Here is a 16,706-nt window from a genome sequence, read left to right as displayed (position 1 = left end):
GTAGCAATATCTGAAATGAATCTATTTTTCCGAAACTTTTCCTGATCCTTTTTATACAAACCATGTATTCCTTAAATTTTAATCTCAAAGCTACACTATGCTGTAACATATTCTTGCTCGGTGGCTCGGTAGGAGAATGACGGGAGGAGGGGGAACCCTCGCGGACAGGCGCCGGCACCGTTGAGAGGGGGAGGAAGGTTCGAGGAGCCTCGACGGAGAGGAGGGTGGGAGAGGCAGAGCGCTCTCTTCCACTTCTGAAGTTTCGCGTAAAATTCACGATTGACCCGCGTTGCTCAAACTCCGTACAATAAGCAATAATTTTCGTTTCTCGTGGGCGTTCATTGACGCGGAGATATTGGCCCCCTCCACCGAGGCGTTTTTATGTTTCCTACCCCTGCTCCTGCCCCCACTCCTTGGGTCTCCCGTTCCTTCGATCACCATGAACCCGGCTTGGGCCGCAGCCTCCCACAGCCCGCATACCAACCTCGATCCTAGCAACAACCTTTTCATTGGCCAATCTGTAGCATTCAGAAACTTGATAGCCCTTAAAATATGTGAAAATCATGTACAAAATGTGTTAAAATTCCAAAACATTGGCATGTTAATACATTTTGTTTAAAAGCACATAGACAAATGTGTGTGTATATAATTATACATATATATGGGTGGTCTGAAAAGTTTCCGACCTCAAAAATTTCAGAAAAAATGTATCTTTTATCTTTCTTATGTCAGAAACTTTTTAGACCACCTTCGTTTATATGTATACATATTGAAGAAAATAGGTATAGATTGGAGGGACAGGAGGCTAATCCGCAACCTATACATGTCTCAGACTGCTAGTACTCAGAGATGAAAAGGGACTGATGTAAAGTAGGTTGCTGGATTGCGTTTTGTTTTGTTAGGAGTCAGAAAATATTTATTTGGTAGTTGTGTCCATCCAAAACCTACCTCAACCGGTAGATTATTAATATTAATGATACATATACATATATATATAAATATATTATATATATATATATATATATATATATATATATATATATATATATATATTATGGTTAATAATATAAATTCTACATTCCCATATTACCTTTTTTCGAAACAGCTCTGAAAACAATGTCATGATCAAGTTTCCCTCGAATTCGCCGGAATTTACTCGCGTAGAGTGTCAAAGAAAGGTATGATTTCCTGAGACAAACTTTCACATCTGATCCCCGCAACTGTTACACCCGCGAGACATACAGATCAACTAAAACTTTCACCACATGAGAAAGGTAATAATGCGCTTGCTTCCATCTCCATTTCCCGCAGGACCGGGAACGTGCGGAAGTGATTGACCCTGACCTCTGCTTCTCAGTGCCCGGAAAAGGTGAGTTGCTAATTTTATTATTTTTTTCTTTTACTTCTTATATTCTTTCGCGAAAGGACACCGTTAGTTCTAAGTCATAGAAAAAAATGTCTCTTTCTAAGCTAAATACTTTCTGTTTTCCTAAAAAACGTCATATTTTTCTTTTCGCTACACCCTAATTAACTAGATTGATTATCGTCGTAATAATTTTCTGATAACTCAATGTATACCTTTGATTAATACAGGAATTTGCGTTCCAAGTGAAAATGTGGGTACTTTAAAGTATTATATAAATCGTTATTACGCTTTTCAAAGTCTTCAGTGTCAAGATATATTCTTTGTCGTCTGTATATTTGCGCCCGCAAGACTACTTATGGTAAAACATGGAAAATATTAACGGAATTTTACTTCTCAGATATGTGTGCCATGGAATATTTTTTAGCAGAAAGACACATGTACACACAAGTTTTTCCCCAAGAATAAGCAGAATGATTTTTTTTGTGTACTCGGACGGTTGGACTGAGGAAATATAAGACGGGGAAGGTGGTGAGAGATATTTGGGAAGCAACGCGACCCGCGTCAGTTATACTATATGCGAGTCGTTACAGTGTGCCCACCGCTGCTAGACTCGACCCCTGTTTGATGGTCGCGGTCCGAATTCATGATGTCGGATATCATTTTTCCATGTTCCATAGAGCGACGGAACATTTCACAAGTTTGTGTTAAGCTCGGAAAATCGGGTTCGGAGACAATGACCATAGTTAATGAGGTTTACGGAGAAGAAGCAATGTCCCTTAGGAATGAATGGTTTTCCTCTGGCACAAGATGTTCCGGGAGGGTAGAGAGGCGGTTGACGACGAGGAACGCCCCCCGGAATACCGTCAACGACACAGTGCGACGAAAATGTGAGAGAAATGCTCAATTCCTATCGATTTAAGAGAGTCAGGATGTCAGCAGAAGACTGCGATATTCCAAAAACCTCAGTGTATCGAATTATTAATGAAGATTTAACCATGAGGAAGGTGTGTACCAAGGTATTTCCCCGGGTGCTGTCGGAAAATCCAAAGGCTTCTCGTGTGACAATCTCGCGTGATCTCTCGGACCTACCCTAAGTGAGTCCAAGTGATTCACAGCTCCGATGTGACACCGCCGGACTTCTCTTGGCTCTATTAAGAATAATAAGGAGCTTGAAAGACAACCATTTTGGGTATGGTAAAAAATACCGTGACGAGGAGCCTGAACGAGGGCTGATGAATCTCCTTTGAGATGAAAGCTTTCTGCGATTTTGAGCGAGATCTGGTTAGATTCCCTCAGAATTTCGCGGGCAAACTAGTTTTTGTGTCGAGGAGAGATGTTTTGGTATTCAGTTATAAAAAGATGACAAAATCATTTCACTTATTTTTGGGACACGCACTCTATGTTGGTGTATTTTTATGTGAAGATCGTATAAACAAAAATACACAATGAAGGGAGCGAGTGCCCCTAACAATTGAGAAAAACTTAATTTTTGATATTGCATACCTGATGTGTATTCATCCTCTGCCACAACCCGACCATCCTCGGACGGTTGATAATTCCTGCTGAAGGTAGTGCTACTGCTGCGCATAGCATTGATCCCCGTCACATTTATTTATCGCGCTTACGGATCGTCGTTTTGTCACATTCGCCAAAATCCCCCTTCGACGTTTCGCCCGAGGATAGAGAGACGAAGAGAGGCTCCCGTGACTCTCGCTTCCCCTGGCACGCGGGCCGAGCGAAATCGATAGGAACCTTCGCGAATCCACCCCCTCCCCTTCCCCCTCTCTTCGGCAGCTCCACGCGCGCGCCAACACCCCTATTCGGCGGAACCAACCCCACGACGCTCCCTCCACCCCGGGTACGCTCCCGGGACCCACCCCGCCACCTCCCGTGTAACTGCTTTGCAAGCGGCAGGAGGGGGTTTGTTGCCGGGGTGCTTCTTAGGGGTGTCCCATAGCAGGAGTTGTAGTTTTGTAAGAGAGGTAATACACATGATTTGTTAAATACTATACGTACATGACTCATTATTGAAGAAATACGTTTACGCACACATTAATGTAACATAAATCATTTATCCTCAACACTCATTCATTTTCATGCCATCATATGCGATTTATTCCTCCCCATGGACATAAAACTTGACTGTGTGTTGACTGCGTTGCGATGGCCCCTAGAGATATTCAGACTGAAGTAGTTACAATTGCTCCTGATGAGGTCACCCATGCCGGAGAGGTCGAAGGTTAGGAGCCAGACGAAAGGTAGTCCACACAGCGTCTGTTCCTCAGTAAGGAGGCTGCAAAGGAATCTGACCCCAGTGGGGCGGCCAGGAAGTGATGGTGTCACGTTAAATACACTATTGAGGAAGGCAACGGGGAACCACCTCAATTATTCATCCCAAGAGCTTAAGGATGGACACGATAGTCAAAATGAATCCTCGCAACTACGGGACTCGGCCCTATCGACCGTGTGTCTCGCTCGTCAGCGCGAGTGGCAAGGTTTCTGCTTCCGGTCATCGGCTTTTCACGAAATCCTTAATAAGCAAAACCGACAGCAGCAGAAGGGAGAATGCTGAAGAAGAAAACTGAATTAGTTAGAATATGAACTTCGAATGCTAAGACATGTTTGAGTACACAAAAAGCCTTTGGATCCCCTATTGATTTTTAACTCCATAACTACTCACTTCTCAACTAAATTCTCTAGAATTCATGAAACATTTATAAAATGCAAGTACCTGTATACCCACATTAACTCCTTTAATTATGCGACCAAATTACTACCTTTCTCCATATGATTCCATGTAAATCCTTCACGTAACTTTCCGGAAAAATCTTTACAACTCGCATACAATAGTCTTAGCGCCATTTTTCCTCGAAAGGAATTGAAATCTGGCACGAAGGAAGACGGTTAAGTAAGCAGCACAATTTCGACCTGATTCGTTATGCTGGTCATCTCCGTTTTAAAGAGTCAAAATGTTTTTTTTTATGTCACAAGACGCCGTTTCAATTAACATTACTCTCTCGGAAAGTCCTGCATAATCGATTGAGCTAACGGCAACTTTAAAAACTAAGCGTTTTACCTTCCCATGCTCATTTTTTAATTCAGGGAGAGACGAGGGTTTAAATAATTTAGGCGGACGATTCCATCTCCCCTTCCCTGGTAACCCTTAATTCTTCTCCCCTCGCTCAATCCCCGCAATCACCCCCTTAACGCTCCTGGACCGTTTTATTCCCTCTCATAAAAATGCAATTCGTTTTGTGTTTGTGTATGTGTGTTGGTGCAGAGTAGCAAAACGAGCATCTCCCGTTTCGAGATGGGTCGTCTCCCTGAATCCCCTTTATTTTCACGTTCTCGTCCTACTTAGCCACCCCCCCCATTCCCCCAACCCTACAGGACACGAGGAAACCCTTTAGGGATGCTGGGCACGAGGAAAACTGAACAAGACGTCTTCATTAATTTCTCAATAGTTGACATTTTAAACTAGTAATTAAATTATTCCCATCTTGCTTTCGAAGTGTTTGCAAAAGGATTTTCGCGCATCCGTCCATCAAATTCGTCGGACTGTCCAAACTCGGACACTTCTTAATCGAGAATTGTGAGGAGGGTATTATGTTTATTGAAATCTGCTGTCCCGGAGTCACCGAACCTATCAGTATAGTAATGCAACCCACCCGACGCCGTAGTCATAGACATTTCGACCTTCTGGACGTTTCTCTCTCGTCCACAGATTCGCTGCTTTATTTTCCTTTTGCGCCGAGGAGCTGGTATTTGTTAGCTCATTAAAAAACGACTAACCTTAGCGGCTGCCACAATCAAAATAAACAATGAATGCAGCTGAAAATGTTGACCATACTTAAGGGGAATTTATACCAACATAATAAATTTAATTTGATTGATGTGTGGTGTATTGTATTATATGTAATAGCTTAATTTTTTTTTTAATTTATCTTTTTTTCTTGCTGATTAATGGTTGTAAATGGGATGGGGATTCACTTGTTTTGTTAAAGAGATTTGTGTTTTGAAGTCTGGTTTTATCTATTATCTTTTGCGGTTATTTGGGACTTGTGTGCCACCTGACAATGTCTATCAGTACATGTGTATTTTTAATAATAATAATAATAATGAAAACATTTTCACAAAAGGGGCTCTCCAAACCCGCGAAATTTAAAAATTCCCGTTATATTCTGAACACACCTCGTATAACTCTGGATGGCGACTAGATAGAAATGTCTTTAGAATGATATATAAAAATTAAGTAATCATCCCGATTATTTTTTAGGAATAATCAAAGATTATGATACCCCCATTTTCTCTTCCCATTACACCCGATATCCATCGATCTCTAGATATCATACAATTCCCTTTTCCGCTGCCGGAAGTAAACCCGGATGCCATCGCCCCCTCCCCTCCTCCCTCCCCCCCACCCGACCCTAATTCGGACCTCATCAAAGCCGATCTCCCCCTTTCCATTTCATAGGAGGCACTCCCTTCGAATCCAGCGGTTTGCCCTTGAATGCCTCCAGCTGTACCGCCCACGTCATTCTCCCTCTCTATCTCTCTCCCTCTTTTCTCCGGATCGCTCCACCCTCTCCTCTCGATCACACCTCTCCTTTCATTGAATTATAGTCTATTCACTGGAGGCAACATGAGCAGCGTTGCTGACATCTTCATGGGGAACACTTACATTTCATGTGACACCTACGCATCTGGTTCTCTCCGATGAATTAGAAGCGATATCTCCGCGCGAATCCGTTGCGCAGCTAAAGAGCAATTGTTTTGGGTGGGCGATTGAATCGTCTTGAGGTGGAAAGGCGTCTTCTCGTTCGAGTCTAACATTCCCAGCAACATGTCGATGACGCCGAGGTTTTTTAGTGGATCGTAGCTAAGGGGCAGGCTCCAAAAGGGACCCGGGTGAATACAATTCCGATTACCTATGACTCAAAGTACTTATCCCTCCTAGCGCGATAGAACAACGTTATTCTGGTCCCTTAATCGTCCGTCGGAAAAATTGCCTCTTAAATCTAATTATTACGCACTTAATCTCTCTAATTTTATTGACATGATCTCTCCTTGTACGATTGGGGTAATAATACATTTTCACCATCACTGCTAAGAACACATCCTTCCAATTTATGCATGATATTCAATCTGTAACATAACCATGGCGCCGTGAGTGATTCCCGGCGTAGCTGCTCTAATATTTTGGATACGCTGCTAAGTTCATCGTAACAACGTTTTACAAATCTAACCTCCTTTACGCTGCACGAGATCCAATTCGGTGATTAATCTAACTTCGTGAGGATCCCATAATATCCTGGTAGCATATTCTAAATGAGGCCTAACCAACGACAGATAACATTTCTCTTTGATCATTTCATCACATTTACCATGTACTGTTTTTATATATCCTATTTTTTGATAGATTGTCCGCATATTCTCCGTGCATGTTTCACCCTGGAGAGGTCGTGAGGGAGGGTAACCCTTTAGTATTGAATTGAGCCTACAAAAGTCTTCCTGTGGTTGTACGAAAAACGTGCGAGCCAAGAAGTACACCTTTAACTTGTCAGATCATTTAGCGGGCATCTATGTAGCTTATTTAATTCTCGTGAACCACTTTACCGCTGTAATGTGGATCCATACTTCCTTTTGGGAATACCTGAAGTGATTTCCAATTCTGTGCATTCATCCCCTGCTACACACCCTAGCGGTGGCTTGCAGGGTACTAAAATATCAAAATATCAAATTTCAGCTAACCCCATCTATCACTGCTCTTTCTACCCAACCATTTAAATAGTCTTTCCCCAACCGAGGATATTTATATATCAAAAGGCTTCTTTCTAGCTTTGCGAGTTATTTAGTATGAGGCACTTTGTCGAAGGTTTTCTTAAAATCTAGAAATCGCGTCCAATGGAACATTGCTCTCTCCCGAAATAAGAATAAAATGAACAAAAAGGTGTGCCTCGCTGGATTTGCCCACATTTATTCGTAGAATTTATATTCAATGATTGTTGACCTTATCGAAATTTTTATTACTATTGAACATGTTTTCAACTGTTATCTTTTTACTGTTTTCAACTGTAAATTATCGTAGCGCAAAAGTTGATCGGATAAGGAAATAATCTGCAATCAGGGCCTCCCTCCGTGACTCTCACCGAATGAAAAAACGGTTTGTCTCTCACTTTCGAATGAAGTCGAACGAAATGTGTCTTGATTTTTTCACGGTTGAGAAGCCCTGACTAAGGTAACCCCCCCCCCCCCACAACTCCTGTCCCCCCAGTTTGACGCCTCCACGCGCGCGTTTCAACGGCGTAGCGAGGAGGAGATTTAATTACACGGTGTTCTGCAATTTCCGGAAGAGGCGGGTGGTTCCATGATGTTTTCCCCCTCCCCTTCGCCCAGACGGGGGAGAGAAGGGGGGGGGTAGATTCCGCACATGGCGACGACCTCGCACCGAGATCCATCGTGCCCCGCGACCCGACCCCCGCCCCTACACGGCCCGCCCACCACATCCAACCCCACCTCCTCCGCCACAAAAACGATCGACGCCTCGCGATGCACGGCGGCGTTCACCGACGAGCACTGTGAGGGCCACGAATTGTTTCCGTGAACTCATGACGTAGTGTGTGCGATGAATATTCAATTGCATTTTGTTCCCGGAAGCGGTTTCGGTTGATTCAATAATCTTTCCGGGCAGGGCCCGACAAAAAATACAAGGTTAAACTCAACCCAAAGGTCTTTGCACGGACCACGTAAAGGGCAGATACGAGTGCCTGCTGGCGAAGACCTTCTGCAATAGTATCACGACGATTCCCCAACCCCCTTACATTCCAGACTTGGCATCAGTAGACTATTGACTGGTCCCACAATTGAAATCGCCCCTCAAAGTATACCACCACCACCACCGTCAAAGAATCCTGGACCTGTACCGTCAAGGACCTTCCGGAATTCGCCTACCAGAGAGGCTCCGAGTCCGGGAGAAGTCGCTGGCAAAAGCGTGTCGACGCCCAAGGGATTTGCACTTGAAGAATTTTGAGAGGCACTATGGCAATATCTGAAATAAATCTATTATTCCGAAACCTTTCCCGATACATTTTATACAAACCATATACTTGTACCCCCGACGGGCCGACAGGGACTCGGTCATTTATGGCATGCATTTCGTAACAACTCATTGCGCCGAGGTCTCCAGATCCAATTTGCACTGCAGCGCATCCCACTTGCAGGATTCGTGGCCGCGACACCCCCTGCCACGCACATTTTTCGTGGCGCACGCCGTGCATATGGGACGTGGGTTCCGCCGCCAATCGATACGTCACCCGCCCCCTGGCGCGTAATTCGAGCCAAATGGTGTGCGGAGGGGGGGGGGGGAGTGCCAGGAGGTACAGGGGTTGGGTGGTCGCTTCCTCCTCCCTCGACTCCGCGTGTACCGCCGGGACGCACCCTTTCAACGCCTGACCCCCCCCCGGGGGGGGGGGGTCAGGCTTTTTAACGGGTGCGTCTCAAACAATGTCACAGGCATTCATAGTCATGCGCGATGCGCCAATGTCCCAAAATCTCGGATTACGTAGCTTAACTTGTTAAAGGAGTCAGCAGGGCAAAGAGGGATCTGGGTTCGAGTCTCCCTCTGGGCGAATTTTTTTACACTCTGAAATTCTTGAATCGGCTGCAAATATTGTTGGAAAGTCAAGGAATGCGTTATGCCTTCAACCTAACGGCAAAATATTTAAAACAGCCAAAATGGCGGCTATTGTTCGTTATCGTCTGAAAGTAAGTATGCCTGCTAAAGTTTTAAATCCAGCAGTTTTTATCACCAACGATGTATACAGTAAATCTCTGCGATCTTTTCGTTCCCCGTTCATCACTTTCAAAAGATAAATATAATTTTCTTCGTCTTGGCTGAAAACTTCATTTGACAAATTATTTTCTTTTCGAAAATTTTGTGGACCAGTTATACGGACGGGATAACTGATCCGATCCCAATCATGTACCATCCTAAATGCCATGTTATAGATTTGTGACCCCCATTGTGGGTTACAAAAGCAATCATAAAACGTCATAAAGTAATTAAGTCATAAAATTACGTTTCCTCGACAGCTCAAGTGGTTAGAGCATCGGCCGGGCAAGTCGAAAGAACCGTGGTTCAAGTCCGGGTCATGGAAATATGTTTGCCCTTAGGTCTGTATTCATGTAAATGAATGTGTGTGTGTATACGAGTATATATATATATATATATATATATATATATATATATATATATATATATATATAAACCATAAACACAGTAATCAACCCGAAGGTCGGTTTGGTAGGTGATGGTAGAGCTCACCCAGTACTAAGCCCTATACGGCGTGTGAAATTCACACATCAGGGTATGGGGGCCGGTTCCTTTCCCTGTGCCGGTTATGATAGATAGATAGATAGATAGATAGTGGTCTTTATTTGGGCGAAATTGAGACCAAATGGTCCCTTCTTCCATTTAACCCAGGTTATGGTTTCCCAGGAAGACCTGGTACCCAAAAAATCACATAGCTTGGGTGGAGCTGCAGGTGCCCAGAGCCTTGCCCAAGAATCGAACCCTGGCCCTCCGATCAGTAGTCCAACGCTCTACCCCTGGACTACCGCGGCCCACATATGTATATATATAGAAATATATATATATATATATATATATATATATATATGTATTTATTTATATATCTCTGTGTGTGGAACACACAATTCCATGCTGAATGTGTGTGGTGGGGGCAGAACAATTGAGTGGAAAGGAATGAATTCAGGGGAATGTAACGCGCGCTCACTTGTCGTGAGCCCTTTTCATTTTTTGTAAGCGTCGCGTGCACCACGGGAGGAGACCGGAAGCGCCCTCGCGCCTACCGCCGCTCGGCGCACGAGGCATTTGGCGCGGGGGCGCTACGCGTCCAGGGAGTGGGGGGGGGAGGAAGAGCGTGAGTGTGTATCTAAATAGAGTGAGTGCGATTCCCGTTTTTTTGAAAAGGGGAAGAGGATCGTTCCGCTGACTTCCTCGAATTTGGGGGAGGGAGCGTTCGCTGCACATGCGCAGTCCGCGTCGGGAGAGTAAACCCCGTCCCTCACGGTGGGAAAGTCCCCTCCCCACTCTCGCCTGGCTCCTTTCCCCCCTGCAGTTCTTCTGGTCCTCCTCCCTTCAGGCATACGAGCGGGTGGGGGCACAAAATACGTCGGGGGTCGTTCAATAAATCCTTGGTAAAAAATAGAAAAAAATTATTTTCCTTAGATATTTTTTTATTTTTCAACATAATCTCCTTCAGCTCGATGCACCATTCCCGGCGTTTCTATAACTTTTTTGAACCCGTACGAAAGGTAGGAAGGTTCAAAAATAGTAATCTTTTTTGCCAATCACCCCCTGGTTCGACGCGAATCATTTTCCACCGCACCATTTTTTCAAGTTCGGAAAAAAAGGGTCACTGGGTGCCAAATCTGGTGAATACGTTGGATGCTGTAATATTTCGAACTTCTAACTCCATAATTTTCACCATCGAAACTGCGCAGGTGAACTATGTTGATGGAAGGGAATTTTTTTCTTTGCCAAATGACGTTTTTTATTGATTTTTGCGCCCAACCGCTGCAATAGCGACGCATAATACTCTCCATTCATAGTTTGTCCTTCTTGAAAGTAATAGATACAGATGATTCCTCGTGCATCCTAATAATCTGTGTCCGTCACCTTGTCGGCCGATTTCACCGCCTTCGCCTTCTTCGGAGCCGGTTCTACTTTAGAAACTCACCGTTTCAACTGTTTCTTTGCCTCTGGAGTGAATTACCTTTACCAATCCACCAGAAAATCGACAGGATTACGACGGAAAAGCATTCATCCAGTCCACCGACGAATCCACAACACGATTGCGTTTATTCTTCACTGAGACAAACCTATCCTGTCGTGAACTTTTTCACAATCAATTTTTCGTGCAAAATTGAAAACACTGTGCCATGTGATATGCCTGTGGCCTTAAATATTTCACGAGCATTGACTCGTCAATCACTTAATACCGTATCGTTGAATTCGTCAATCATTTCTTCAGTCATGACTGCGGTGACCTCGTTTGGAATACTCGGCTCGGAGCGCTCAGTCGTCATCAATCTGAGAAAGTATTGTGACGAAGAAATTGCGCGAAGAGGAAGGAGGATGAATTCGCTTTCGTGGATAATTGTGACGTCACGGCAGTGAGAGCGTGACGATGGCGTTCGTGAAAATTCGACATTTTTAAAATTCCTAGTCCTCCTCAATCGTCTCCTCTCTTAGAAGATAACAGTGTTTTTGGAAAGTTAAAGAGGGGAGACCGTTTGGGGAAAAATTCGAGGTCGGGCGCCGACATTCAGTTGCTGAACGGTTGAAAAGTTTCGGGGGTACCTGTGGATTAACTTTATATCCTTGTTTTACGATAGCAAACTTTCTAAATTTTTTTTGTGGAACACTCCGGCCATGTCTTGAATCCCATTATGAAGGTAAGGAATACCTTTACGAACTCAAACATATATATATATATATATATATATATATTCATATACATATATATATACATATATATATTCATATACATATATATATATATATATATATATACATATATATATATATATTCATATACATATATATATACATATATATATATATATATATATATATATATATATATATATACATATATATATTCATATACATATATATATATTTATTTATTTATTTATATATATTTTTTTATGCACTTTATGGGATGGGAATAGGGAAGCAGGAAAAACATATGGTAGCGGAGAAAAGGGGAGGAAATAAAGCCATATGTGCAAAGGTCAGATTCAAGTAGCCAATGAAAAGGACGAAGTGGAGGAGAAAGTGGAAAGTTGGGAGGATCAAAGGGTGTAAATTGCTATTCGCACATTATGATCCTTGCAGATTTGCCATTGCAATCTGTCCGATAAACTGCAGAAGTTCATCTCGACCGTTAATACTCGTGTTTCATTTAACAACCACGTAGGAAAGGCATTGTAAAATACGAGGGTAGGCTGAAAAGTAATGCACACATACTTGTAGACCACAAACAAACACAAATAGCAAGATCATGCGAAAGATACATTAAATTACAATTCTTGAGTTTTAAAATCGTATAGTTATTTGTTAATATAGTCACCTTTAAGGCTAAAACACATTTCTCCCAACGTGTAACAAGTTTTTTCATTCCATCACTGTAAGACCCTTCCGGCTTTTCTCGAATCCAGGACTTGACGGCTGCCTTCACCTCATCGCCCTAGGTGTAATGATTACCCTTGAGGTGTCTTTTGAGTTGAGGAAAAAAATAAATATCGCAAGATGCAAGATCGGCGGAATGAGGAGGGTGTGGAATCGGTTCAAATTTCAGGATTCGCAGAGCCTCTCCAGTTGCGCGCGAGTTATGTCCCAATTCTTCAATAATGAAGCAAACACGTTCCTTGGATATTCCAATACGGTTTGCGATACGCTTTTGAGAGATTTGCCGGTCCTTTTGAATCAAATCTCAGACGAATTTGCGATGTTTATCGTCTGTGACAGTGACTGGACGTCCGCTGTGTGTTTCATCAACAATAATGGCTTTTTCCAGGCTCGCAACCACGAAATTTTACCACCCATCGATTTACAGTTGACCTATCAACAGCATCGTCACCATTAACAGCCTTTAAACGACGATGAATCGCAGTAGGAGTCACTTTTTCAGCAGTTAAATAATTTGACAACACCACGCTGTTTAACTTGCGTTGACATAACACTAGAACAAGTCTCCATACTTCCGCTTCTAAAAATACACTGGGTAAATGTAATGACGTCAAACCTAGGCATGCGTGTTAAGGGGGAATGTTACTTCCACATGCCACCAGGAGTGCTTCTGAAATTCATTTTGTTTGTAGTCTACAAGCATGTGTGCATTAGTTTTCAGCCTACCCTCGTACTTTGAACAGATATCGTAAAATGGAGAGAAGTGGTGTTTACTAATTGGTGAAGATGGTGGTTTTAGGTCCATTAGTCAAAATGACCCATAAACAAAATAAATGGTAAACGAACACGGACTTTGTTGTTTTTTATGGACGAAATATACTTATATTGGCACCTGTGAGCCACAGCTAGGGCGTGTTCAAGGAGGTGATTCCACATCAGGGGCATGCTCGCTCTGCGAAGCATTTGTCTGATTTCAATATTTATTTTGGAAATTTCGACGTGGTTGTTTAACATTGTATGGACAAAGAGTACAGGCTAAATTTCCTTTCAAATTCATAGATTATCAATACTCTAGATAAAGTAAATCTTTGTATCGATGCTGCTTCTGTCACTAATTACCCTCTTCGTAACCTGAGTTTCCCTTCCATCCTGCCCTCATGAGAATCCCTGACCTCTAAACATATAGAATCCGCATCACTCATCTGGAAGCGCGCCCAGAATAAATTCAGAAGACCCTGGACCGAGCCAAAACCTCAGGCAGAGACTTCTCACTAGCCTTGAATGTTGCTGCGCTTAGTCTAATTTTTGTTTTGGGAAAACCTTTGCTATTCTACATTTACATCTACTTAATACCCCGCAAGCCGCCGCAAGGGCGTGAGGCGGGGCGTGTTAGAGCTCCACCGGCAATTAAGAAAAAAAACCGCACGCAAAAGTCACAAATGTATACAATCCAGTTAAAAAACATAGTATACATTCATGGAAAAACCCTTACACCCCACACACGTCCAAACACACTTAAACTACCAACTGACATGCACATGCACCTACAAATATACCTGATATCTTTGCAATGTTTAATTTTGTTCCGACTTGTGAATTCAACGTTTTTAATGTTTCTAAAGTGACTTCGGTTTCTTACTATTATGATTTCTGATTGTTCGGGGAAAGAATGCGTATTTGTATCCATCTGTACTGGAATCTATCTCCCTTATTTTATCTTTGTGGTATGATCTACCCTAAGTAGTGTGGGGCCATTATAATTACTTTGGTGTCATCGTTAAACTCGTTTGTTCTAAACCTTTCTAAAAGACTAAGTCTCGCTTGTTCTCTTCGTATTTCTAGTGGCTCCCAGCCTAAATCACCTTAGAGACCTGTCACACTTGTGTTCTTATCATAACAATTTTTAGCGAATCTGGCGGATCGGTTACCCTGGGTTACCTCGAGGATTAGGATTCCCGGCAATGGCGTGGAGAACAGGGCCCCGTCCTTGCCCCATTGGTACTACGCGAACCTTTAAGGCCGGCGTGATAATTGGCGTGAGGCATCGGATTAGCTATTAATCCGGTAAAATTAATTTTCCTTCGTCACCTTCTTCCTGAACCACGTTTACTCTTTACTTTCTCCCTTGCTGCCATCTTCTTCGGCATACCATTGTCTCCTGTTATCTCTCCCGCATTCATTTGTCCTGCCTTCTTCGAATTCCTACCAATAACTCCCTCCTTTCCCCCATCCTACCAACAAGTTCAAAGTTTGCTTTCCTTTCAGTCCGTACAAGATAATTTACTACACTGCCCCCGGCGCCAACATTTCATAAGTGCAGATGGTGAATTTTCGGACAATAATCATGTATCGTCTTTTGAGACAGCACAGGACGGAAAGAAGGAAAGGTACTCTCGCAAGTGGGTGGACTGCTCAGATACTCCGCCCTCTATCGCACAATGGATGATGACCTATCTTGGGAATGTCAAGCGACGAATGCGAGGTGAAACGCATTTCTATTCCATGACAACTGCGGTAACCGGGCACCCTCATCCTTGCCTCGCACCATTTCCCATTGTTTCGACCGCTACATCATCACTCACAATCAGGGTGTGCTCGAGCACCCCCTGCCACTGTCCCCGTGAAGGTGAGGTGGAGGAAAAACACGCTGTGCGTCGTGTCATGTGTCCCGCCTCGAGCGCCCTCTCCCTGTGAACCGCCAACTCACGTGGTGTAAGTACAACATGTAGTGTATGGCATCCGAGCGCAAAAGGCCTCATTCGGGAAAATGAGAAGATTCAACGTCGGGCAGCCCGTTTCGTTGAAAACTGTAATATGCATACATGAAGGAGTTCTTGGCATGAAAGATCAACGGGATTTGTTTATAAATTACCTGGATTTGAGGATTAGTAAATGGTACTCAAAATGGGGATCGTCATTAAATTATAAAAAAAGTTCGGTGGTTTATTTCTTTAAAAGGTCAACGGGATTTGCTTACAAATTAGCTGGAGTTGACCTAGAAGTAGTTGATGTGGTAAAATGCCTAGGTGTTATATGCACTAAAGACTTAACTTGGGGGACTCACATACGTAAAGTCTACGGGCAAGCTTATGAAAAATTTGGATTTATGAGACGCATTGTTGGCAGGAGTGACTCCGAGATCAAGGAACGTTGTTACCACGCTCTCATAAGGCCTCATTTAGAATACGCATGTAGCGTATGGGATCTGAGTGAAAAAGGCCTCATTCGGGAAATTGATAAGGTTCAACGCCGGGCAGGCCGTTTCGTTGAAAATTCTTGCGATAAAACGGAAAGCGTCACCGAAATGCTTATGGAGATGGGGTGGGAATCATTAGAAGAAAGGCAATTCAATGCCAGGTTGAACTTACTAAATAAATTCAGATCCGCACGTTTCAGCACTGAGGTCTCGCAAATTATTCGTACTCCTACATACCTGTACATTGGTTGCTTGGATCACGCATATAAAATTCGGGAAATAGATGCCAGAAGAAGCCGACACAAGGACTCCTTCTTCCCACGGACAATACGGGATAGTAACTGTTGGGTCATAGATAGCGAAAATCCCACTTGCCACCCACAACGTCTAGGGAATAATTAGTTTTACTCAAATACATGCCCCTTGACTAATCTCATGTGTTTTGTAAGCAAATCCCCCCGCGGGACCGCATTAGAATCCCATTAAATAATGTAGATGTCGCTGTAGTATTGCTTGCCCTTCTTTTTTTGTTTTCAAGTTTCTCCTTTCATCCTCCGTCTCTCTCTCTCTCTCTATGGGGGGACCCTCCCGCTACCTACAGCGTTGGGTCACATTCCCTACCTGTGAGTTAGGGGGAAGAGACCATGAGTTGCTTGCCATGTGATGGCAGATTTCCTCTCCATACTTTTAAATTGTAATTTGCACGTTATTGGTTAGATTTTCACTAAATTTAAAATGATCTTTGAAAAATAGATTCATTGATCGCACTTATGCAAATACTTTAAATTCTTCAAGCCAGGAAGTCGGTAGCGATGAAGGAATTTCAATTCTACGTCACCTGTCTTATTATGGAAAAGGACTGTCGTATAATCGGTCTTGGTTCATTTATATTCTCTTTTCTCGAATAACAAATAACTAATTCATTA

The sequence above is a fragment of the Hetaerina americana genome, unplaced genomic scaffold, assembly GCF_022747635.1.
Source record: "Hetaerina americana unplaced genomic scaffold, ioHetAmer1.1.p SCAF_46, whole genome shotgun sequence".
In the NCBI taxonomy this organism is placed as follows: domain Eukaryota; kingdom Metazoa; phylum Arthropoda; class Insecta; order Odonata; family Calopterygidae; genus Hetaerina; species Hetaerina americana.
Note: the sequence above shows the minus strand (reverse complement) of the source record.